We start from the raw sequence: 25,780 nt of genomic DNA, 5'->3' as shown, positions 1-25,780 counted from the left end.
ACACCTCTGAAGCCCACCTACCAACAGTAATAACCTTTCTACAAGGTAGAGTGGATACATAGCCTCGTATCTATTCTAGGTTCCACTATTAAAATGGAAATCAGGGTTGGTCTTTTTTTCTAATTCTTTTAAATTGGTGACTTTGAAATGAGGCCCTGTTAATCATGTGTTGTGCTCATAAGGGTACTCTGAAAACACTAATGATGGTAAAATGTTCAAAGAACTTTAGAAAATATCATTCTAACCTTTTATATAACTAATTAGACTTTACTTCTCTAGAGTCCACTATGATTTTGCTGTTATAGTAATTAAATTATACTCTGGAAACACACAATCCCCAAAGCTTACAGTATCTTGCTTGATTCAATACAATTTAATAGGAGAATATACACATTTGAAATAGAAGTACTCCATTTCACTGCTTAATTTTCTTTTAATTTCACTTAAATAAGTTTTTACCACTAGAATAAACGAATTCAACCACTTCCAACAACTTTACGTTTCTCATAATCTCAGTGTATTGCTGTTGTTGCTTTCTTAACTGGGAAAATAAAAATTTACATCAAATCGGAAATTGTGTTTGAATCCACATTATAGTGCTATTCAGAAGAGAAGTACTTGGGGAACCTAAGGACATATTCTAAAGTGACTTTTCAATAAAGAAAACATTACTTGAATTATATTGTCTTATTTAAAGCCAAGTGATGGAGTTGCTAAAAGCTGTAGGATTCTATCTCCAAAGTTCAAACCTGTGCTCTTGTGACTTGGACATTTTGAAACCTTTCCTGTGCCAAAGTTTATCAATGGGAAAGAATGAGAATAATAATGTTATTAAACTGATAGAATTGTTGTAAAATGTAAATGAAAAAATATGTGTACATGTGTGCATGTATCTTTTAATAAATTTAACTAGGCATCTTAAATAGTCACAAAATAAGTGAGTCACAAACATAAGGTTTTTATATAAGGTTTTAAAACTTACACTGCTAATGCTTTTTCTTTAAAAATAAAATTCACAAGGATACCATAAAAATTCTTACTTTGCTAACATAAAAAATGAGATCAATTTATATTTTTTTAAACTTTTATTTCAATTTGCTTTGTTTTCCTTTGATATATTATGGAAACCTCCTCATGTTGATACATATATAGAATTTATAGAAAGATTTTTCAAAAACTTTTGAAATTTTTGTACACTTAATATAAACATGATTATTTCAATATTAAATAAATTAATCAGCAATTAACTTACCTAAACATTCTGTCAAAAGTTAAAGTAAAATATACGCTTCTATCATCCTCCTAACACAAAGTCACATACTCACAAAAGTTTAAGAAGCATGCCTGTAGAATTAAAACAATCCTACATGATACATATTGAAATAACTTTCCAGGACCAAGATGGAGCCCCCACCTGCCCAGAGTGCCCTGTCAGCAAACTGAAACTTAGATAACTTTTGTGTCCCAGTAAATGCTCTGCTTGAGCAGAAATACAGTGTAACTAGTTAGACAATCCCCAAACATCAAGCTAACTCTGGGCCTTATCCCCCACAAGGTTGACTATGTGGTCCCAGACAATCAGATGTTTGTTTTCTATTTTTCCATTTTTCCCTTCCTTGTTCATAATTCTTTATTCTACAAAAGTGTCCTGACTTGTGCCCCATTTTGCAGTTCTCCAAAAGGACAACTCCACTTCATGACATGTTACAATTTTCTTCTGTAATCATTTTTTAACAGTTTCTGGTGATGAGGGTGGGATCCAAAGCTAACTGCTAATGGCCTTCAGGACAAGACACAGGCAGAGTACTTACTGAACCTTGAGTTCAGTAAGTTGGCTGTTCTTCAGGTCATCACTGAGGGCCATGGGTAAGTCACTCCTGGATTGGAACTCTACTCTCTTGCGTGTAACTCTCCAATCCAAACAACCTTTATTTAAAAATACATATAATATGTAATACATGCAGTTCCCAGAAAGGATTTGGGATCCAGAAAGGTTCCAAGAAAGCTATATTGGGAGTCCCCAGTGGGTGGCAGCTATTAAGGGATCTTTAAGATTCCAAAGTGGTTTCACTCATAGTGTCATTGCAAAGGGCTAATGAAAAATGAAAGACCCAGGAAAGACCTATAAAGACTAATGTGACCATTACTACTGTCCTCTATCTGCTAATGTGCCTGTGTGTCTAGCAAAGAGTTTTATAGGTACTAAAATCTCTTGGGGCACCTGGGTGGCTCAGTTGGTTGGGCATCTACCTTCAGCTCAGGTCATGATCCTAGGATCCTGGGATCAAGCCCCACATCAGATTCCCGCTCAGCGGGGAGCCTGCTTCTCCCTCTCCCTCTGCCTTCAGCTCTCCCTGCTTGTGCTCTATCAAATAAATAAATAAAATCTTAAAAAATAAATAAAATCTTAAAAAATAAGTAAAAATAAAATCTCATATTTAATCAAATGTTTACACATATATTATTTAAGAAAGCCTAATAACCCCAAAGTTATTGATCAGGGCTGATATTTATACTAGATTTGATGTGTTCACTCTTTTAATATCATTAGCAGGTTTTTATATAGGGTTTTAAAACTTACACTGCTACTGCTTTTTCTTTACAAATAAAATTCACAAGGATACAATAAAAATCCTCACTTTGCTAACATAAAAAATGAGATCAATTTATATTGTTTTTAAACGTTTCTTTCAACTTGCTTTGTTTTCCTTTGATATATTATGGAAACCTTCTCATGTTGGTACATATATAGAACTTACGGAAAGCTTTTAGTTTTCTGATACTCATCCCATATCTAATCTTCTAACAGAATAATTTGTAGTGATTTCAAGCAGTTTATTTTCTACACCATTCCAATATCATTATACAAGAAGGTGTATTCAGTGAATTGGAGGGTTTTTTTTCCTAGATATTTTGTGCCCTAAAATAGAATATCAGTATTTTTCTAAGGCAGGCCATCTGAACATGGTTTTGTTTGTTCTTTACCGTTTTGATTTTAGAAGGTAACAAGTGAGTGTAACAGAAAGGTATATTTTGAAATATTAACAATTATCTTTCTCCAGTATTTAGTTTTCTTTTCTGATTTTCATTAGGCTATTCTGAGCTTCCTATTTCAGCGAAATGATATGACAGCAGACATTAGAAAGGGGGGTGGAAACCAGGTGTAGGCTAGATTTTACTCTTCAGAAGTCTAGATTCTTTCAGGAAAACAAGAACAAAAAACTTTTACAAAACATGGAAAGGTAAAAGTTCAATAAGAGCAAGGCTTCCCTGGGTGCTCTCCTTCCTCTCCCAGCCCCTCCACACTCTTGGGGAGAAGGGATGATTCAGAGAAGTAGTGGACTGGGAAGGAGAGACAGAGAGGACATGTAGACAGACACGTGGCCTCAGAGAGGCAGATGGTAGTTTCTTGAACCCCATCCTGACCTGAGTGATCACAAGGACCCCCACACCCTCTAAAGTGGAGGGACAAGTGAAAAGCTATCAGATTAAAAGAACAATACAATGGAGACCAAGGCTATGTTGGCCCTAAAAAGAGCCCTAAGGAAAATAGGAATAGTGATATTAGGCAAATTAAGGTTTCAATAATCCAAGGAAATGAGGACTTGAAAGAGTAATACACTTTTTTAAAGACAAATAAAATCATGCTTCTTATTCTCTAGGCCTTTGGACTAAGATCTTTCCTATTAAATAAATTAATTAATCTGCATCTCCTAAGTGAACTGGAATCCTAAAATGTTATTTGTGACATTTATTTAAGTTGAATAAGCCTAAGTACTGTGCCATTTTGACTATAGCTCAATATACTCACAGAAGTGATTCACAAGTTTATAAATAATCAGGAATAGCATCTTTGCAAGAGGCACTACAGTACTAAAAAGTGTTCTAGATTTAGCAGAAAAATAAGGGTGAAGAAGATCTATGGATTCAAAGCACAATAAAAAATGTTCATTTTCTTCTACTTTAGAAAATAAATTTAAATTAAGAAACTTATTTTAAGTGTCAATAAGTGCAACAGACTGTTTCTTTAATTTTTCTAGGTTTGATTTTGAATATTGGTAATGACAATATCTTGTGTCTTAGTTTTATAAAAGAACTTCTTTGCATATTTAACTGCACATAACAATTATTTTCATTATGACTAAAACCAGACACTAAATTTTCTGCAAGGTTTTATAAAATTTATATTTGCAGAATTTGACATAAATATGATGATTAAGATTATATTGATAATACTACCCTTCCAGATACTCACCTAGTAGTCAATTACCAATGTGAACTGAAACTAGCAATTTGTTAAGTGTATATTCTTTTGTTTTGATTTACCAGTAAGTTGAAGGGTACAGAATGACTAACTTTGTGTCTTTTAAGATCCAGCAAACTGGCCAATGCCTTTTAAGCCTAAATTCCCATCTTGCACCTGGACTGTTCTGCCTCACCTCCTCCAGACAAAGTGCTGAGAACACAAAACTCATGCTGCCTCTATGTCTTAACAAAGTCCTCTGTAGCTGAACCAAGAATCTCATGTCTTCTCTAGGTATCCATGTTTCTTTGGCAAGTTAAGTGTTAGCCTGCAAACAGCATAAAATCTCAGATGCTTTAAACTTCTTGTCACTGCATACATCAGCATTTTATCTAATAACAATGCCCTTGTCTTTCTCTGAGGAACAGTCTCCCCATCATTTCCTGTATATATTCCTCAGGTGAAAATATTCCACCCAGCTAAACAGAGAACATGTACCTCTGCTGTGGACATTGAGAGCATTGGAGTGTATTGAACATAGAAATTTAGTTAATAAAAAGATTATGACACAACTTGAACTACTGAAAGTGAGGTTTAGACCTCTGTTCAAATACTTTTGCAAGCATATAATTTTTTGTTCTATTATGCCTTTATTAATAGTGGTTATTATGAGGCATCTTAATTTCCTGTGCTTCTATTTCTTTATAAAATTAAGATAATGTTAGTTTCTACTTCATGGAATAATTGTGAAGATGAAATGAGTTAATTCATGTAAATTCTTTTTTTATAAACATTTTATTTATTTATTTGAGAGAGAGAGAGAGAGAGCAGGAGCAGAGGGAGAGGGAGAAGCAGACTCCCTGCTGAGCAGGGAGCCTGATACAGGACTCGATCCCAGGGCCCTGGGATCATGACCTGAGCTGAAGGCAGATGCTTAACTGACTGAGCCACCCAGGCACCACACCCCCATGTAAATTCTTTACAAGAGTGCCTGGCACATTGGAAACATTCAAAGACTGATTACTACAATTGTAATTGTACCTCTGAGATGGTAAGCCAAGAGTAGTTGGCAGTCACCATGATACCACATGGATCTTGACAATGAAACCAGAGCAGAGTAGAATTGAAGAACAATCTGTCCTCAGGAAATTATTTGAATCTCAGATTTCATTTCTGCTGGAAGCTCATGGATTCTGAGTTATGTATACCAATAAATTCCACACAGATTTTTTTCAAAGCACTTTTGGTTTAGATTTTCTGTCACTTGCATCTAAAAAAATTCAATACTAAGGAACAACATAAAAAGAAAGCTTTACAATTCAAAATAAAGTAATAGTAGGGTGATTAAAAAAGTAAGGACCCTTATATTTTGGTCTGGAATAAGTGAAACATATATAATTGCTTTGACTTGCACTTCTAAATTTCTATCATGTATCATTCACCTTTGCTGCAAAGCAAACAACTGCATATTTAAGTGGCTTAGAGTAACACTTAATTCTTGCTCACATTAGAGATTGATGATCAAGGATGAGCATCGGCTCACTTCAGCTCAAACTGTCTCAGATTGTCTCTATTTCAAACCTCAAGCTGAAGGAGCAGCCCTTATGAGGAACATGCCCTTTTCTTGAAGGGAAAGAGGTAAAGAGGGTGAGTTGAACCACCCAATTGCAGTACTATCTTCTGCTCTTATGTGACATAACACAAAACACAAAAATGGCATAGAGTTTAATGGCTCAAATCTCATAGGCTAAAGCAAGTCATAAGACTGAGACATCATCAGTGGGAGAGGGGAGTGTAACTATTCATCAAAAGCACAGGCAAGCCATTTGGTAGTGGTGGTGTGATAACACTCTAAAGAAATATAGGGCATGGATGAACACAATAATATCTGGAATACTAAAGTATTTGTTAGAAAAACGGATTTGGGAGTATAATACTTTTTACTTTCAGTTTCAATATTATATAAAAAATTTATCATATCAGACTTAAGCTATCCTATTTAAAAGCAGAATGAGCTGGCAGGAAGTCCTTTCTATCTATTGTCTGCAACTTAAAATGGATGGAAGAATGATTTTCTAGACTAAGATTAGTTTGAATTGTAGTAGGGGAGTGTAAAACTAGAGATAGACTAGAACTTAGAAGAAAATTTTGCTTTTCTGTTCTTTAAAGCTTCTTTTTTAAATGCATTTTTCACGCTGAAAAAAAGAACACTTTTTTTTCTGTTTTAAAGAGGCAGCTATGAGGCAAGGGCAGATTGGACCTACAGCCCAAATCATTATTATGAATTGTCCAGAGGTTAAAGCCAGGTGAAACCTAGCATAATGATTAATCTGATAGCTAATGGTTATTGAGTATTTAATATTTGTTAGGCCGTGTAGTGTTCTAAACACTTTATATGTATTAAATAATTTATTCAGTATTGCAACTTCATAAGGTAGGCACTATTAACATCCTCCTTGTGTGGATAAGGAGGAGCTTGTTTAAGTAACTTGTACAAAGTACAAGTACCCAGCTAGGAAATGAAGAAGCTGGAGTTCAAGCAGGCTGGCTCCTAATCTAAATTATGAACCAGTGAATATACTAGCATCTTGCAAGACAAAGTATCAACAACTTGCTACTATGTTTCTGAAATCCTCAAGTAAGTTCTAGATTCCAAGATTGCATTTTCGCTTCACAAGAAATTTTGGAAAATCAAGAACAAAAGGAAAAACAGTAAATTTCCCCCCCACATGCTTCCATTGTATGAGTTAAGAAAGACCACATCTGTGCCCATTACCCATCTCCAGGCTTCGTACTACATCCAGAAGGACTCAAGGGGCTCACGTCAGGAGTTCAAGAGAGGTGACCCTCATCCAACTTCCTCACCTTCATGCGCAGAAGTCAGGGGACTGTCACTGAACCATTCTCCTCAGAGCAAACTCTCTCCTACACACTACAACTATGGGAATGAAGAAGGTCCTGGAACTCAACCTGCTTCTGGGAAACCCATCTCTAATTCTGAGACTCTTCCTATCACTATTTGCCCAGGACCATCAGGATTATCCACAGTATTCCCTCTATTCTGGTTTCTTTTAGTTACAATGGAAGTGTAGTTGCCTTAGCAATCTGTGATCTTTATACTCCCATATAATTTTTTTTTTTTCCTCTGGGCTGGATCAATACTTAAAAGTTTTGATCCAATGGTAGCTCTAGAACTCAAAATCTTTAATAAAATCCTCTTATCTCTTCTCTCTGCAATTTAATCTTCCATTTGTAAAGTTCTCCATGAAATTAAAATCCTGGAATAATTGTTGATCTCAATTTCTCTTCTACCATTTTCTCTTGAACTCACTACTCTGAGACCTCTTCTTTCCCACCCCACAGACACCCTATGGAAATTATTCTGCTCAAGATTAACTGTACCTTCTATGTTTATATGGTTAATTCTTAATCTTTGTATTACTTATCAGTAATTTTTGACACTGCTTATTTTTGAAATCTTTTCTTCATTTGGCTTGTAGGAAACACATTCTCTTTCTGTTCTTTTTTTATGGATATCCTTTCTATCTCTTTTTGTGTTCCTGTTTTATCACCACAATATTAGCCTCTGGATCAGATACAGTCATATGACTTTAAATACTACCATTATACTATTAATTCTAAAATTTGTATCTCTAGAGCAGACATCTTCCCTAAACTACAAGCTTGTGAATGCAGATCCCTAATCAACATTTCATTTCAATTTCCAAAAGATATTTAATATCTGGTATATCCAAAGTATCTTCTCCTAAAATTTGCTTGTGGACAGTCTTTCCCATCTCAGTTCATGGGAATCCTAACTCCCTCAAAATACTAACTCCAAATACTAACAAATACTAACCAAACTCCAAAATGACAAAAAGATGGTATCAAAATATTAAAATCAGACACAATGGATTATATGATAAAAATGTTTTATGAGATCTAGTCATTACTTAAGCATAAAAGGAAAAAAAATCATGAAGATAACACCATGAATGTTTATACATTTCACTTAGCCTTTACACTGACATATTAAGCAGAAAATGAGAAAGAGAGAAAAAAAGAAAGAGGGAGAAAGGGAGAGAAAGCTGATAGAGAAGCAGAGAGGAAAAGAGAGAGGGAGAGAGAGAGGGAGAAAAAACAGAGAGGAAAAAGATATGATTTAAACAACAGAAGCTTAATTTAGTAGTCTTATATAAACATACTTCTTCCAGCAGATATATTTTTAAAAATCTGATCACTAACTATACTAAAGAAATAGATCTATAAATATAAAAGAAATATACAAAATAATAATCTATGATCATACTTCTTTAAAAATATTAAAATAATAGTAAGCAATACCAAAAAGCTTTAAGGAAATCTGTATTTTTTCAAGAAATAGAAAATATGGTTTAACTAATACATGGTCAAAGAGATAATCACATTGCATATTATAAAATATCCAAAACTGAACAGCCGATAAAATACTACCTTCTCTAACTACACAGTTAATGCACTTGGATAATGTACTTGGATGAAACTTATAACTTCAATATATAAGTTGGAGTCAAACATTTCCTGAATTACAAAAAAAGACAATCTAGTTTAAAAAATTAGAAAAGTAGGGAAACCAAATAATATGGCCTGAATGGGACAACAAAGAGAAGAGCAGGAAATAACAGCAACAATGAAGAAAAAGTTCTAAGCAGTTTTTTGAAAAAACTAATACCAAGAGCAAACCTCAGCTGAGGGTTCAACATAAAATTGAAAACACACTTAACAATGTGACAAAAAAGGGAGTCAAACTAAATAAGAAAGAGATTAAAGTAATATATTAACTTTGTCCTGATACTCTAAAAAATACATGTTTAATCTTGTGGAAAGTACAAATTACCAAATTGAATATATTTTTAAAAATATGTCTGAAAAAATTAAGGAATATGAAACATAAAATCATAATTTTTCCATAGTAAAGACACAATAAAGGTACTACCCCAAGATAATTTAAATATTGAGTTTTAGGAACTCTTCAAGAAGCATATAAAGTCTTATACATGCTTTCTTATCAAATGGAGGAGGGCAATGTAGTGTAGCATTCACTTCAACAACACACAAGGACTCAGAAAACATAATTTAAATCTATTTTATTAAAATGTAAATGCAAATATCAGCTAAATATACAAAATGAATTTGATATTATTTTAATCTATTATAAAATATTTTAGGTAACTTTAATTAGATTTAACATTTTTGTAATGAATATGTAATAAATCCCACAAAAAATCATAGTCAGTGGGAAAATGTTAAGAGCATTTCCTTTGTAAGGATGTACAAGAAATAATGACAACTATATGGTATTTTATTCAAAAGTAGAATATAGTCCCTAGGCAATGGAAAAGAAAAGTAATAAAAAGCAAAATAATTAAAAGTAATGAAACAAAATCACTCTTAGCAAATGTCAGAATGCACACAGATAACTCTTAGAGCCTCTACAGAAAAAATTCAAAGTAGGATATGAACACTATGAGACCAATCATGTAAAATTTTCCAAACCAACCATGCCACATTCATTTTGTGGATGCACTTTGTGCTGTGCTTTTCTGTTGCTGACCTGACACCACCATCACTCTACTGAAGCCTGGGAACTACATTTCCCAGAATGACCTTCCCCTTAATATGTCAAGTTCAAGTGCACCAAAGAGAGGCGCTCACAGATTCAGAAGCTGGAAGTGAAGTGGCAACCAGCAGTTTTAGACTGCCCAAACACCAATTTCTGGTGTCCACCACAGGATCAGCACGCATCTCTGGCTGCCCTTCTTCTAGACCTTTCCCATGACTGTTGACTCTCCACCTCCACGCTTTACTCCAGTGCTTCAGTTTAATGTTGATCATGTTTTTTTTTTTTTCCCTCAAAGACTACTTTTTTAGAGCAGTTTTAGGTTAATAGCAAAATTGAGAGGGATGTACAGAGAATGACTTTTTCACCAATTCTCTGGCTACAGCACTTCCCACCCTGCTGCCCTGTTTTCTACATTAAACCCATTCACATATCACCTGTTAGTGATTCTATTTTTTCTGACTGACACACATACATACATAATGACATTATAAATAAATGGTCTGGAAATATAAATATCAATATCAAGATACTGGTTACTCCAAGGCAAAGGGGAAGAGAGTGGAATTAGCAAGGGATACAATGGCAAATTCCAACTGTGTCATTTTTATTTATTAAGAAATGAAACCTGAGAAAAGTATAGCCAATGAACACTTGTTAAAGCTAGATTATACTAGGTAAATCAGTGTGTGTTAAAAACATTAAAAGTTTTATGCATTATTCCAGATTTTTAAAATATTTCCTTAAATAAAAAGATGTAAACGGGACTTTTTACCTGAGATGCTTTCCACTATTTCTTTTTAAGTCATCAGATTTCTTGTTTAACATACTCAATTATGGCCAGAAAAGTATAATTATATTGATGAATATGACTGATATAAAACACTAAAATTATCATCATCTGGGCTGACATTAGGTGTCTAGACACTTTGCCGTTAAAATGATATATTATTAGTTTCAGAGGATTTCATGAATGAACTTGATTTCCATTTCAAATTCAAATTTTTAGTCAACCATAACATATTACAGCAATGTTTGCTATATCATCTCTTTGAAGTGCTATTTAAAAACTATCTTTGAAGAAACTTGAAATTTGAGTGTTAGTTGAGAGAGGGAATGAGTGCATCCTCATCTTTCTCCCAAATGGATATCACTAGGTTCCCTCACCATGCTCACTTACAGTGCAAATGAAGAGGAGAAACCTGTTCAAATGCTAAGCTGGCCTAATTATGCTACAGCTGTCTAGTAAACTCTTCACAAAAGAAGGAATAAGAACATAAGTTTGAAAAAGTTCATTTAGGGGCAGCCGACTGGCTCAGTTGGTACAGCAGGCAACTTTTGGGATCTTGGTGTCCTGAATTCAAGTCCCAGGTTGGGTCAATACCTTATTTTTAAAAAAATAAAATAATGAAAAGTTCATTTATAGTTTTCAAAAAAGGATAAAACATTTTTATGAGTCTTATATTATGGTTTTATAGAGACAAGAAGTATTAACACAGTGTGAGGGCATCAAAAACCATTTGAAACCTATGTATACTATGGTAGTCTTGGTCTTAATCCTAATAATACCCCTACTCACCTATGGCCATTTCTTCGGTTGCTAATAATTAGCTTCTGTATCTCTGATATGGTTCCCCAAAGAAAGAAGCCCTATGTATTATTTTGTCACCTAAAATTGCAAACTAAACTTTATCTCATTCTTAAATGCTTCCAAATGAAAGACTTGAAACACCATGAGAGCTGTTTAAGAGTTTTCAGTCATTAGCCATATATTAAGCCCATCCTGTGAATCACATGTAAGATCTGCACACAATTGTACTTCATGTGAACATAGTGGGGTAACTCAAGGTTATTCATAATTTACTTTCATAAATACCTGGAAGAACTGCAAATAGAACTCACTTTCTCTGGGGCTTTGAGATTAGAAAACAGATCATCTTCCCCTCTCCAGAAATGCTTCTAGATTCTTTTTTTTTTTTTTTTGACAATTGCCAGAATGGGATCTATGTTTTTGCCCCTGAGAGAATCTGAAAATTCCAATTTGACCCCTTTACCTCCTTACGTTCTTCCCCCACTCAAGGCATTAAAAGTCGGTGAACTGGCATCAGACCACTAAAGTTTTCCTGAGTCATTCAAAATTTCAAACAGCTTAGATGTGACTCCATATGCAGCTACTTTGTAGAAAGTCTCTCTTCATAAGCCTGAATACTGGAAGTGATAGAGCCATTCAAAGGAAAATCTTATGGTTGAAGAATAGAGAAACTAAGAATTTTGCTTCTTTAAGACAACGTGAATAGGATTAAAAAGAATCTTGAAAGAGCTGAAAGGGATTATGTAGAAATATTGCTGTGAACTGAGAAAAAAAGAATTGAACTTCCAGTAAATAAGATCTGGTCTCTGAGTAGAAGTGAGCACACAGGGCACCTGGGTGGCTCAGACGGTTAAGCGTCTGCCTTCGGCTCAGGTCATGATCCCAGGGTCCTGGGATCGAGTCCCGCATCGGGCTCCCTGCTCGGTGGGGAGCCTGCTTCTCCCTCTGCTTCTCTCTCTCTCTCTCTCTCTCTGTCTCTCATGAATAAATAAAATCTTAAAAAAAAAAAGAAGTGAGCACAGAGTGTTGGAATACACTCACTGAGAGTGTCCTAAGTGTTCCTGTATTATAGTGCTAAGCATGTATTAGGCATTGCATGGATTTGGTCATTTATAAAAAAATTATTTTATGTCTACAGTGTCCCAATCACTATGTGGGAGTAAAGGCCTATTGAAAAGCTCTTGAACTTGGTGCTCCTGGGTGGCCCCGTCGGTTAAGCATCTGCCTTTGGCTCAGGTCATGATCTCAGGATACTGGGTAGATCCTTGCATCAGGCTCCCTGCTCAGTGGGGAGTCTGCTTCTCCCTCTTCTTCTGCCGCTCCCCCTGCTTGTGCTCTCTCTCTGTCAAATAAACATATAAATAAAATCTTTAAAAAAGGACAAGCTCTTGAAACAGTACATATAAGCAGCAATAAATAAGTGCTCCTTCAATGTAATATGATAGTGTATAAATGGATTATGCATAAAGAGAAATTAGCAAAGTTCCATTCAATCTTAGAATTAAAATGAGAACCTCAGTGTACTGTTTCTTCAGTTTATGATTTAATTTGAATATCATATGGAAGAAGCTACTGAATACATCTGCTAGGTTAATGTCACTTGTAACCTTGCTAACTTTTAGATTGATGGATATATAGGATGTCTGGGCAATCAGGAACAGGGTAACTAGTGACAGAAACTAAGATATTTAATGTGGTGCAGACTGTTCAGAATAAAATGAAGAAAGTCAAATTCTCCACTTTATAGCCTGACAATAGTTTTTTTTTTTTTCTTTTTTTTTTTAACTGCACTGCTAACTCTTCATTTATGGAGATAAAAAAATTCTCACAGTGCCTGACTTAACAATTTGTGAGGCTTTTTATTCTTGGACTTATTCATTAATATATTATGTGAAATAATTTGTGACAATTAACTTCTGTAATAAATGTCTCCAGTAGAAATAATCATTCCTTTCTTCCCACTCATTCATTGAATGGGTGACTGTTGTAGGTCAGAAAGAATCATTATCTCCTATTTTGTAAGAGACCTACAGTTTCTTTCACTTACAAGTCATCTACTGCTCCTATTACATTCTAACAAGGACTATTACAACTCTTGTTAGTTCTGCATTAAGACCGCTGCTATTACTATTATTAGTATTGTTATTTTATTTTCTGACTGAAGAAATGGGATTACCGCATAGATGACTGTTTTGTGTTTGGCTTTATTTATTTGTTTAGAAACTTTAATTCCCATCAGCCTATTTCCATGTTGTTTGCCTAAGACCACTCAGTGGCTGTTGCTCCCCATTCAGTGGCCTGAGAAGTGGGAGCTGCAAACCTGTTCTCAGTGGCCGGCTGGGTGCTCCAGTCTTCAGCAGGAATGGCTGAAGAGCATAGAAGGCCCCTGCACGCCTTCAGATCAGTCTGCAACTTCAGGTTGAGTAGCAGTAAACTCAGGTGCTGGAGCAGTCCATTCACCCTGAAATTGCTCCTTGGTCACAACCTTTTCGGCAGCAGCATGGTCTTCTTTTTCAATCTCTTCAGGATCTCTGTAGAAGTAGAGGTCAGGCACGACTTCCCATGGGACTTCCTGGGCCAGCATCCACCACAGCAGACCCCCCTGGCCCCGAGTGAGCTCGCTTGTTGTTGCACAGGATGGCAGTGTCCATGTAGTGCAGAGAGTCTGTTGTTAGGCTGAGCGGTGGTAGGCAGGAGGCAGGTTAACATAAGACATCTCTGTGAGAGGCTGGTGGTCAACCCTGCGATCAGTAACCAGTCTGGGCTCCCAGAAGGCTGCCTGGATCTAGTTAGTGAAAGTTCCAGGAGGGAAGCAGTAGGAGGAGCTCCAGTAGCAGCAACAAACTTCAGCACAGCTCCCCGGCCAGTGTTCCCAAACCCAGACATCAGCTGGGTTTTCAACGGCAACAATGGCATGAGGGGCCGCAGAAGTTTCTCCCAGGTTCTTTACAGATGATATATAATTGCCATCACTTTTCTTTTTGTGGATGTACTCTTCCATTTGGAAGTCAAGGTTGATGCCACCTAAGTGGGTTCCTGCTGCAAGGAATTTGAGGACATCTTCCTCCTCCATTTGCAAGATGTCAAGAGCTCCAGACATGGTGAAGATTTCCCTTCGGGAATGCAGGACAACACAGTATGGGGAAAGGCGCTTTTGGTTTGTTTTAAAGGCAACAATGTAAACATTTCTAGTAATGTGCATTGTCAAGTTCCTTTTGTAATAATATATTACAAATGTAATTTTTGCAGAAACCAATACATAGTGTACATAATATTATTAAATTTTACTTTGTAAACTGATTTGACTAACACCTTGACATTCAAAAAGTTTTTTTTTTTTTTTTTTTGTACTGGTTCAGAGCTAAACACTCTGGAGCCTATATAGACAGTTCATACTTATCCCGATATCAGCTTTAATAGACTTAAAGTACTTCCAATTTTAGGGCTTTTCTTGAAATATCTGTGCGACACTATAATACTTCTAAATCTTCTGTGTTTTCCCTCATTTATAATCTCTTTGTCTATGCCACATTCTGTTGCTTGCGCTTCCTAGCACTTCGTTTTGTTTTCTTAGATCTAAGATAAGTTGTGAAGATCACAGAGTAAGTAACCAGGAATTTTAAGTATATAATGGGCTCTTTTAGACAAAGGAAGGAGAATGACTGATAAAATTTAAAACTGTGATTAAGGTTCAGAGTCACTGATGGCAGAAAAAGAGTCTGTAAGGTTAACTTGAGCTTATTCTGAGGGATAGACATGCCCTGCTGTGAACTTGAGTTTTAACCAGCAAAAATGAACAGCCATATAATGATTTTAAGTTTCTGAGAAGGATAAGTATGACATTTGAGTTATGGAAAGATACATTTGAATGGCAAATAAAGACTACAAAAATGTTGCCAAAATAACTTGAAAGAGAAAAATGGTGGCTTGAAATAAATGATTTGATATGGATGTTACATAAAGAATGATGAAAACTATCATGTACTCATTGCTTTATTCTAGGTTCCCCAGAACACAGAGCCTGAGGTAAAAGCTATGTGCTACTACTTTATCAGGTACTACAATCATGGGGTGCTGGGTTGAGTGTAAAGGAGAGCAAGGTAGGAGGGAGGAAAAGCCGGTAAGAGTCTAAAAGTCAGACTGTATGATGGTGCTGACAGAGAGACTGTGAAGGGAAGATTAATACATACGCAGATTAAGTATAGATTCCAGTGGGTATTACTGCTGCCCTTTTCAGAGGAGAGAAGGTGTTTGAAAAGGTGACATGACACTAAGCATCTAACTAGTCTTGTTGAAGGATGATGTTATTCTGAGATCTATCATTGGTCTCTGCTACTAACAGGTTAGTTGTATGGCAATAGCTGAAGCGGTTAGCTAGTTCAGCCTACAAGTGCTACTACATTTATTATGGCGCCCATGCATTTGTTCCATTATTCACAGAATTTGTGGTCTTGTAGACCATTGTTCAAACTTGGGTGGGATAAGAAGGAAGGTTTACTGAAAGTGACAGCATTAGTCATTTTTGTATGCATTACATGAAAAATAAAGATCCACATGCTTTTGCTCAGTCACTTCCATGGGTCTATCCATATTTCTTGTCTCTTCCCCAGAACTCTGAATTTTTATCTTCCAGGTTTTTTTTTTTTTCCCTTTCCAAATCCAGATAATCAATCAAACCTTTTAAGTCTGTCCTAGAGGTCATGTACGCTCGTTCTGGCCACTTCTCATCCATAGAAAGTGACAACTAAGTGACTGCACATAGCTTTGCTTACTGAAATGATGTCCTTCATAAGTGCACTTTAGTACCACGCCTTTGTAGAGATGTAATGAGGCAGAAGTTCCTTTCACCTGACACAAACATACTGCAATAATCCATCTGTGAATGGGTTGAGATTTCTCCTCCTTTATCAGTTGGTCATAGGGAACCCCCATGAATTCATAAGTATGAATTGAAGGAAAGTCATTTGTATCAAGAGATAGGTGACACAGGCATCAGAATTACCTGTTCATGTAATTTAAATATGCATTTGATCTGCTTGGGACAAACCTCTACTGTGATGTTCCGATTTTACAATAGATCTTCCCTATTTTGCTTGATATTATGCCAAAATGATATGATAAAACATACCACAAAATGGACAGCTCCAATAATATAGCCAATTGGTGTTTCCTGGCAAACAACAGTTATTACTGGGACCACAGCACCACCTCTCAATTCATTCCTTATGCTTTACTGAGGGGGGTATTATCTATCTCAGCTATTCTGAGAGATAAGACTTGTGATGGGTTCTTAGCTCATAAGTATTAAATCCATTTTACCTTCCCCTATTCTCAGAATCTTCTGATTTCATCCTCAACACTATGTCAAGGAAGTAACATTTATTCCTAATTTACTGTAATGAAGTGCAGGATTCAAGTAGCCAATTTAATAGGTTATTAGGATATTTTAGGAGTCCTTTAATGGTTATAAATTCCCCCAAAGTAATTAAGTTGTCTCCTATTAAAACATATTTCCCAATCCTTGCATGAATATACTCAAGATCAATGCTAAATATTGTCCACAGTTCCTGTCCCGCAAAAATTAGCTGGGTTCTATACTTCCTTTAATGTGTAAGCTAGTTCTTTCTAGAAGAGATTTTACTTTCCTGTTTAGTCTGTGATTAATCCTGATGCTTGCTATTGTCTTAGTAACAATGAGGGGAGGCAAGAAAATATCTTTTATGGAAACAAGTTCCATCTCTATAAACACCTAATTCAAGTAGGTCATTTCAAGGTCACCATTCAAGGAAGAGACTGCTTTCCTCTAACAAGAGAAAGGGGGCAGCTTCTGCTGAAATAATGAATTCAGTGGAATTTGGGAATTCAGATTTATCAGACTTGTCCATCCATATTCCCCATCACAGATTTCAGAGTTCTACTCTTGTCTTATCAGAGTCCTAACATTGACAAATGAGATTTGTTAAGGCTACACACTTAATTAAATCACACAGTCTAACTCCTTTACAACTCGATTTTGCCTTGAGATTACAGCTTTGAAGAATCTTACAGAAGTTACTCACAGTATGCCATGAGATATCACTTGATGCCCAGGTATTAGAGGAGTTGGCTGTTGAGTGATCTAATTGTCATTGTCCAACACAGTCCTAAGATGACAGAACCATACATTCTAATGCCTTAGTTTCCACCTGTACCTCATTCAATCATCACTGTCTTGATGAGTAACTCCTGGATCCTTTGAGATGGCCAAGTCATAGCTTAATCAAATTTGGCCACATCCTTCATGTTCTCTCCCAAACAAGCTTTTTTATTCCTTTCAATATGGATAGGCTAAGAACTTCCCAAATTTTTAAGTTCTGCTTCTGTGTTTATTAACAATTCCATCCTAAAATCATTTTTCTTGTCACATTTTTTACTATAAGCATTCAAGAGAAACCAGCAGCTACCTCAACACTTTGCTTAAATACTGCCTCAGCCAAACATCCAATTTTATCGCTCTCAAGTTCTACCTTCTACAAGACACTAGGATAGGAATACAATTCAGCCAAACTCTTTGCCATTTCATAACAAAGAATCACTTTTCCTCTAATTTCCAATAACATGTTCCCATTCTGTCTGTATCCTCACCAGAATAGCCTTGACCACCCATATGTCTACCAACATTCTGTTCACAACCACGTGGGCACACTCCAAGAAGATGGAGGTCTTCTCAATAGCTCTCCTCTTCTGTGCTCTTACCAAAATTGCTTTAATGGTCCATTCACAGCAATCTCGGCTTTCTCTAGCATGTACCTCCAAATTCTTCTAGCCTCTACCTTTTATCCAGTTCTAAAACCATGTCCACATTTTTAGGTATATGTTACAGCAGCACTCTGTTTCTCAGGACTAATGTGTATATTTTTTAGGGTTTTCCAGAGAAACAGAACCATTAGGATATATAAAGAGACACAAGAGGAAATGTATTGCTGCAATTGGCTCATGAAATTATGGAGGCCAAGATACGCCACAACATGTCATCTACAAGCTGGAGAACTAGAAAAATCTTCGGTACAATTCAGTTCAATTTTGAAGGTACAAGAACCAGAAACTCCAACGTCCAAGGGTAAGAGAAGATGGATGTCCCAGCTCAAGGAGAGAAAGAGAATTTGCCCTTCCTTCACATTTTTATTCAATTGAGGCACTCGGGATTGGATGAGGCCTATTACATTGGTGGAGTGATTTTCATTACTCAGTCTACTGATTCAAATGCTAATCTCTTCCAGAAACACCCTCACAGACACATCCAGAAATAATGTTTTACCAGCTATCCAGACATCCTTTGGCCCAGTCACATAGAATTAATCATCATAATTGGTTAATTCAGTTAAAGAACAACTATCTTCAGACATTCCAGGTGTAAACATAGGCACATTGTTTCCCCTTTCCTCATTCAATTTCTGCTAGTCTTGGTCTCTGCTCTTTTATTCCAAATCACTTGTTTTCTTTATGCTTTGCCTGATAATGAGAATTAAACCTGATACTCAAAGAGAACAAGTGATTTGTTTATTCCTGTATAGAAAATTTCTGAACTAGGAGTTGATCCCAAGTCACGTGAATCTCTCCCCACACGCAGTATGATAATATTACCATAATATTGGAAAGTTCATATTATTGCATAGATCATGCTGACAAGTACAAGTGTCTGTTTCAACACAGGTATAATGACTATAGCATTACTAATCTGGGCAAAAATGGGCTTTTTTTCTTCATAATCTAGAATCTAGATATAGAATATGGAGTATATACATATATTCAAATTATTTTATTATTTTGATAAGGAATCAGGAAAACTAGCTATTTTACTGATTTTCCTTTTTCTAGCATAACAGTATACATGTGAACAGGAGGCAACCAGCTCTTCCATATAAATGGTATTTTGCCTTGTTTTTCTGAATATATAAATGTGTGTGTATATGTATGTATATATATATACACACACGCATACATTTGTGTTTATTATGTTATTTATTATGAAATTATTACTGATTTAGTATCTATGTATTATTATTGTCAAATCTTTACATAATCCTTATTTTCCTTTTATTTTCTTTGACTCATGGCTAAATTTAAAACCATAGCATTTGCTTATTGTTGAAGTACTGATTCAAACAGAAGGTAACTGCATTTCCAAGAAATAAAATAAGACTGAAATAGCACTGAGGAAAAATTTTGGCACTATAGGTTGTGTAGTGAGATCATGAGAAACCTTTACATGTTTCCCAAGGACAATATTCTTTGGTATCATGTGATAAAGTATACACAGAAAATAAGAGAAACTAAAATTTGTCTTGGGCAAAGGAACTTTTTAGCTCCTTGATCCATATAAGTTTGATGAACTCTGTTTGATTGCCTAGGGACGAATAACAGATGGCTGGGGGCAGAGAGATACCTGTAAATGACACCTTTAGATGACTTACGTGATTCTAATACAGTCACTTCATTCAGTGCTCTTATACGTATCCATTCAGAGGAATTAAGCAAGAAATATTTCTCTGGAAAGTTGTGTTAATTCCTTTTCCAACATAAAAAATATTTTAAATTATCAGGTACTTAAAAATTTAAATAGAATTTGGGTAGAAACTTGTATTTTTGTCTATAGCATTTGACTGGAATACAACCAAATACAAAATATTGATAACTCATTTTACTAAATATATCATAAAGGACTAAAACCTATATGGCACATATATATCTTTGCATTCTCCCAGGTATTTCATTTCATAAATTGACTTTCCTGACCTTTTCCATCTCACAATCTGAAACTGTTACATAGAATGGAATGAGTTATACTATCACACTTTGTAGTACTCATAATTTAAATTTTAAAACAAAAGTTATTTAACAGGAAAATATGACTATTTCCAATATTAAAGACAACGCTAATTTATCATGAATTATGTCTAAATTACATGTTATTTTTAAAGAGAAAAGATGGTTTCTGAACATTCCAGTAGTTGTTCTTAAATCTTAAACATCCATAACTTAACTTTTGGCCTTTCTATATGACCCAGGTAATCTTCCTTACCTAAATACTTTAGCTTGTGCATTTATTCTTGGCTCTCATTTGAACTCCCTCATACTTGTAATTGATTCCTGAGGGCTTGAGGGTGAATTACACTTACTTTTTTTTTTTTAAGAGATGGCAGAGAGGGGCAGAGGGAAAGGGAGAGAGAGAGAATCCTAAGTAAGCTGCATGTCCAGTACAGAGCCTGACACGGGGCTGCATCTCAGGACCCTGAGATCATAACCTGAGACAAAACCAAGAGTCGGACACTTAACTGACTGAGCCACCTAGGTGTCCTGAACTACACTTACTTCTTAAATAATACTGCTTAGGGAAAAATCACAACTTTATAAAATTGATTATAATAATTCTTTCTTCTTTCATGCAGAAATCCAGAAAGAAGTTCCCACAAAGTTGCAAAATTTGAGCAGTTTTTTAACTAATTACTCGCCAAATGATTACAGTCAGAAAACTTCTGGGTGATGATTGAAACACAGAGAACCCGGACTATATATCCAACATCCTTACAGCTCTATCGGATTTCTGGATCTGGATCCTCAGGAAAGTACAGTACTCCCAGGAAATCCGCTTTATCTATAAACTTGTAAAATTGCATTGGGTAAATTTTTATTCCAAAGAAACTAAAACAGTTTATACATTGGCTAAGCCAAGAGCACTGCTGGGGAATTTAACTGATTTGCTCAAACTATCACTGGCCATCTGTTACTGAAGAGAGGTCTTTAAAGCCTGAATTATCTAGGCAGGCTAAGGCTGTTGAAAGAATAACTTGGCTAAATACTCAGTTTCCCAAGTCAATCTTTTAGATACATACTGTATAAGGAATGAAGAACAGGTTTTATTATTTCTTAGTGTTAATATTACATGTCTGAAAACTTATTCAGACACAGAAGAATATCCATGTTTCAAATCTGTGTGTGTGTGTGTGTGTGTGTGTGTGTGTGTGTGTGTGTGTGTGTGTGAAGATTTTGCTGTGATGGCTGAAGTGGGTTTCTTTTTAATAATATTCATGACATATTTGTTCAGTTTTGAATAGCTTGAAAACACCAACTGAAAAAATATTTAGCAAGTTGTTTAAGAAAATAAACATTTGGCACAGTTTGCCCTGAATTTTGGTTCAGGTTCAAAGGATAAATGCCTCAACATTAAGCATTTCAGAATAAATATAAATTTTTATTATCTAATTTACTTTGTGAGGATCTGAAACTTCTAGCTTCTTTCTTTGTGTTGAAAAAGAGTCTTTTTAAAAAAAAATTCCCACAGTAAGAGTAATGTTAATGGTGAATATTATATTAGGTTAGGTTAACAACTTCGTTTTGTGAAAATCAAAAGCAGAAATAAATTAACATGTTATCAAAAATAAATTTTCAAATTACTGTATTATCTCCACACACAAATCTTTGATGAATAGTTAATTATAATGCTATAAAACACTTGTTTTTAACCCTTAACATGTACCGAGAAAAGACTTTAAATTTTTCATTTACATAAAGTAATTTGATTCTTGTAAAAATTATATTGTTATTATTATTATAAATAAATCAGGAAACGATACTTATTTTACTGCTTTTCGTACTTCTATCATGATAGAGTAAGCATATATGGGGACACTGGGACCAGATGTTCCATATAAATGGGGATTTTGTTTTGTTATATGCCAAGCATCTATTAGACTGCTCAGAAAAATAAGTTTTTAATAAATTAATGAAAAGAACAAAAACAGAAGCATTTTAGATATGACATTTTAGCTATACTTAAAATAATACTTATATCATTTTATTTGATGAAATGATTCTATGCAATTATAAAGCAGCCACTGCCCACCTACACCAGGATTTTCCATATGTAGGGACTGCCTCCCACGTTTACCAAGAGGCAATGGTAAGGGGAATAAATAGGAATATGAAGGTGGATGATGACATTTCATGACAAATGAGTCCGATGGTCTCATTTGTTATCATATTCAGCCATTGAAAATGTGCCAATTCTTGTTCCTCAATAAGATTTTATTTTCTTCCACAATTCAGATAATGGACTCTATGTAGAATTTTGTAAAATGATTCACTTAAATAGAAGAGTTTATAGCAATTTGAGTCAATATGTCAATGGAAGAAAAGACACAGGTGCTTTGATCATTATATTCCTTGGAAAATATCTAAGGACTCTAATGTCATTTAAAAATATTTAAAGGACTTTTTTATATGAAAAAGTATTTTCAGTATTAGGGCCTCATATTTTTATGTAAATTTAAGCTAGAATGATAAATTTACAAAATTTGAGGTGTTATTCAATCTAAAGGGTTTTTTAAATTTAGCAGATGTAGTTCAAATATCCCTCTTCTTTTTTTTTTTAATATGGAAAGCTTCATGAATTTGGTGACATCCTTGTGTAAGGGCTATGCTAATCTCTGTATTGTTCAGAATTTTAGCTTAAGTACTGCCAAAGCAAGCACTCTCTTCCTTTCATGACAATACATTCTTTTGTTTCTTTGAGATTTAAGCTCACAGTGCATGTTCAAAAAAATAATATGGAAGGAAACCTAATGAACTTATGGAAAATGTTGATTGTGGACAGGTGAAAGAATGAAGTGATCTGAAGTACTTGTTATAAATACATATGATGAATTAGTCTGCCAGATTTAATAATATGCTTTATCCCTTTCAATTAAAGCTATTATGTGCAGATTCAAGTACTTTAAAAGATTAAATGTTACATGGATAGATAGAAAAATGATACTATCATTGCATTCCTTGTTCAATAGTATTTTGCATTATTTCAAAAGGAAAAAGTTTATTATTTTTATTTATAAAATAATTTTTAGGGTTTAAAACTGAATTTGTGGTCAAAACATGTCAAATTAGCCTTCAAAATGTGGGAAGTATTGGGGCGCCTGGGTGGCTCAGTCCATTAAGCATCTGCCTCTGGCTCAGGTCATGATCCCAGTGTCCTGGGATCGAGCCCCACATCGGGCTCCCTACTCAGATAGTGAGATATGAACTTCCATATCTCTGCTAAAAAGAAATATGTTAATTAAGAAAAATATGAGTCATTTTAGAAAACATTTATTTGATGGCAATAACTTCGGAATTTTAACAGGCTTACTGAGAGCTTGTTCACTTGCCACTTCACTCTACAGCATCATGGTACAGAAAGGATCTGGAAGCTTGCCACTTGAAAGAGGAAAGGTGGCAAACCTATAAATTACTCTTAATTATCAAAAATAGAATGCATAAAGTGACTTTCACACTCTTGAGTATAAAACACATCAAAAATTACCATTAGACATCCTCTTACAGCTATAATTCACTCACTTGATTTTACAGAGTTCTCAGTGTGCCTGATTTCCTTGGTCTACCTGTTTCTCCTCTCCCTGTCACTCATTATCCCTATTATTCCTCTCCCATTGACTCTTCAATTGGCACATTTCCATACTCCCCATTATGCTTACAAATAATCTCATTAAAAGACTACAGCTCACCAAAGAGCACTTGTTACATCAAGGGTGGAACTGACATTAGACTCACTTCTCCATGGGCAGTATTCAAGTGTTTTACTGGAAATATACCCTCACATCTGGTTGCTGCTCAGTGGTTAAGTACATAGCCACATTATTGAGATCAATTATTGCCTGCCTGAGCTAGAAAACAGTTTACAACATGATGAGAGGGTGAAAAGAATAGTGCTCAATGAGGCGATCATTGACTGAAATATCAAGTACCTCTTGTGTCAAAGTGCTAACAACGTATAATCTAACAGCAATAGTGTTTCAAGATCATGTGCTGATTACCTAGTGGTATTTATTCAGCATAGTATCAAAGATATGTGCAATCTTTGTGAATGCAGGGACCATAAAGGCCCAGTTAGCAGCACAGCCAAGAAATTAAAAGACAACAAATACTTCACCATTAAATTCCCATTTCCCACTCTTGATCCTGTTTACTATTTCATTTTGATCCATTTTTCCCCCTCACACTTGTTAATATCAGAGGAAATTGGATATACTTGTAAAATGATGATTTTAGTTTGAAATGAAAAACACACCCACCAAAAATATCGGTCGAACAACAGCTAACTATCAAAGAAAAGGACACACACACCTCCTCACTCAAGCACCTCCTGCCAAGAGAACTAGGGCTTCCTGCCTGCTTAGATAACAGGCTGTCACATCATACACATGCACTTCTGAAGAGTGGGTGGTAGTGAAGGGAAAGCAGCAGGGCACGCGGACAGGGGGAGTGGAGGGTTCTTGATAGAAGATGAACTGTACGAAAGGGTCAAAAGAGCAGTTGTCAGCCCAACATAGGACCCAATTAGTGCCACAAGATATGCCTTCATAGGACCCAGTTAGTGCCATAAGATATGCCTTCATAGGACCCAGTTAGTGCCACAAGATATGCCTTCATAGGACCCAGTTAGTGGCATAAGGTAGAATGCAAGTTCTGGCAAACTAATTTCATTTTTGTCTGCATAGTACATTTGTAAAATTACATAAAAGTAAATTGTTTCACAGATGCCTGCTGCCTAATATTGAATTTGGTTTCCTTGCTCAAGAACAGTTTACCTCTTGATTAAGCCCTTACTTTCAAAGTCAAGTAACCCTTTTCATAGTCCAAAAGTCACTTGAGCTTTAAAATACAATGATTTTCCTTTCCAGGAAGTAAAGGTGACGGAGTAGTGAAACTATTCCAGTACTTAAATATGCTACAAAAGCAAACAAACTAGACCAATTCTAGCAATCCCGTTCTCAATCACATAAGTGGAGAGATAAATTATTCTTTTTCACAAACATATCTGCTTATCTTAAGGGAGTCTGGAAATTATATCACTACCTTCAGCAATATTTAAGATCATTCCTATGTTTCATCAATCAGGGAATGATAACTTATAGGCATCTTCTTTGCAATAAACCAAGTCTAATCATTACCAAATCATTTTCAAGGGAAAATCTGTAATGTATAATTCTAAAAATCTTTATTTGTAAAAAATAATATAAAAGTGAATCAGAAACTAAATGTAAGGGAGTCTTAAAAGGAGATTAAGTTCTTTAGTTTCTGTGATCCATGAATAATTTTTAAATTAAAATCTCTTATAAGATTTAAATAATATATAGTGCATTAATATTCAACTCATATACTACATCTAAATAGCATTAAACCCACAAAAACTTTACAGAATACAGCACAATATCCAACATGAGAAAATAAATTAATGATTTTTTGATGAGAAAGATGCTTTTCTTTCTGTATCCAAAATGTTCTAATTTTTAATAAGGGATATTTTTATAAGACC

General features: G+C 35.1%; 1 non-coding gene and 1 pseudogene across 1 annotated transcript; both read right to left on the bottom strand.

Moving 5' to 3' along the window:
* Positions 1 to 13,692: 13,692 nt before the first annotated feature.
* On the bottom strand, positions 13,693 to 14,533 carry LOC113918213 (annotated as a pseudogene).
* An 8,306-nt stretch (positions 14,534 to 22,839) lies between these two features.
* Positions 22,840 to 22,943, bottom strand: LOC113919069. The gene has a single exon (XR_003518806.1). It is a non-coding gene; the product is annotated as a U6 spliceosomal RNA (small nuclear RNA).
* Positions 22,944 to 25,780: the final 2,837 nt, after the last annotated feature.

The sequence above is a fragment of the Zalophus californianus genome, chromosome 1 (genome assembly GCF_009762305.2).
Source record: "Zalophus californianus isolate mZalCal1 chromosome 1, mZalCal1.pri.v2, whole genome shotgun sequence".
In the NCBI taxonomy this organism is placed as follows: domain Eukaryota; kingdom Metazoa; phylum Chordata; class Mammalia; order Carnivora; family Otariidae; genus Zalophus; species Zalophus californianus.
Note: the sequence above shows the minus strand (reverse complement) of the source record. Positions and strands in the feature narration are given on the sequence as shown.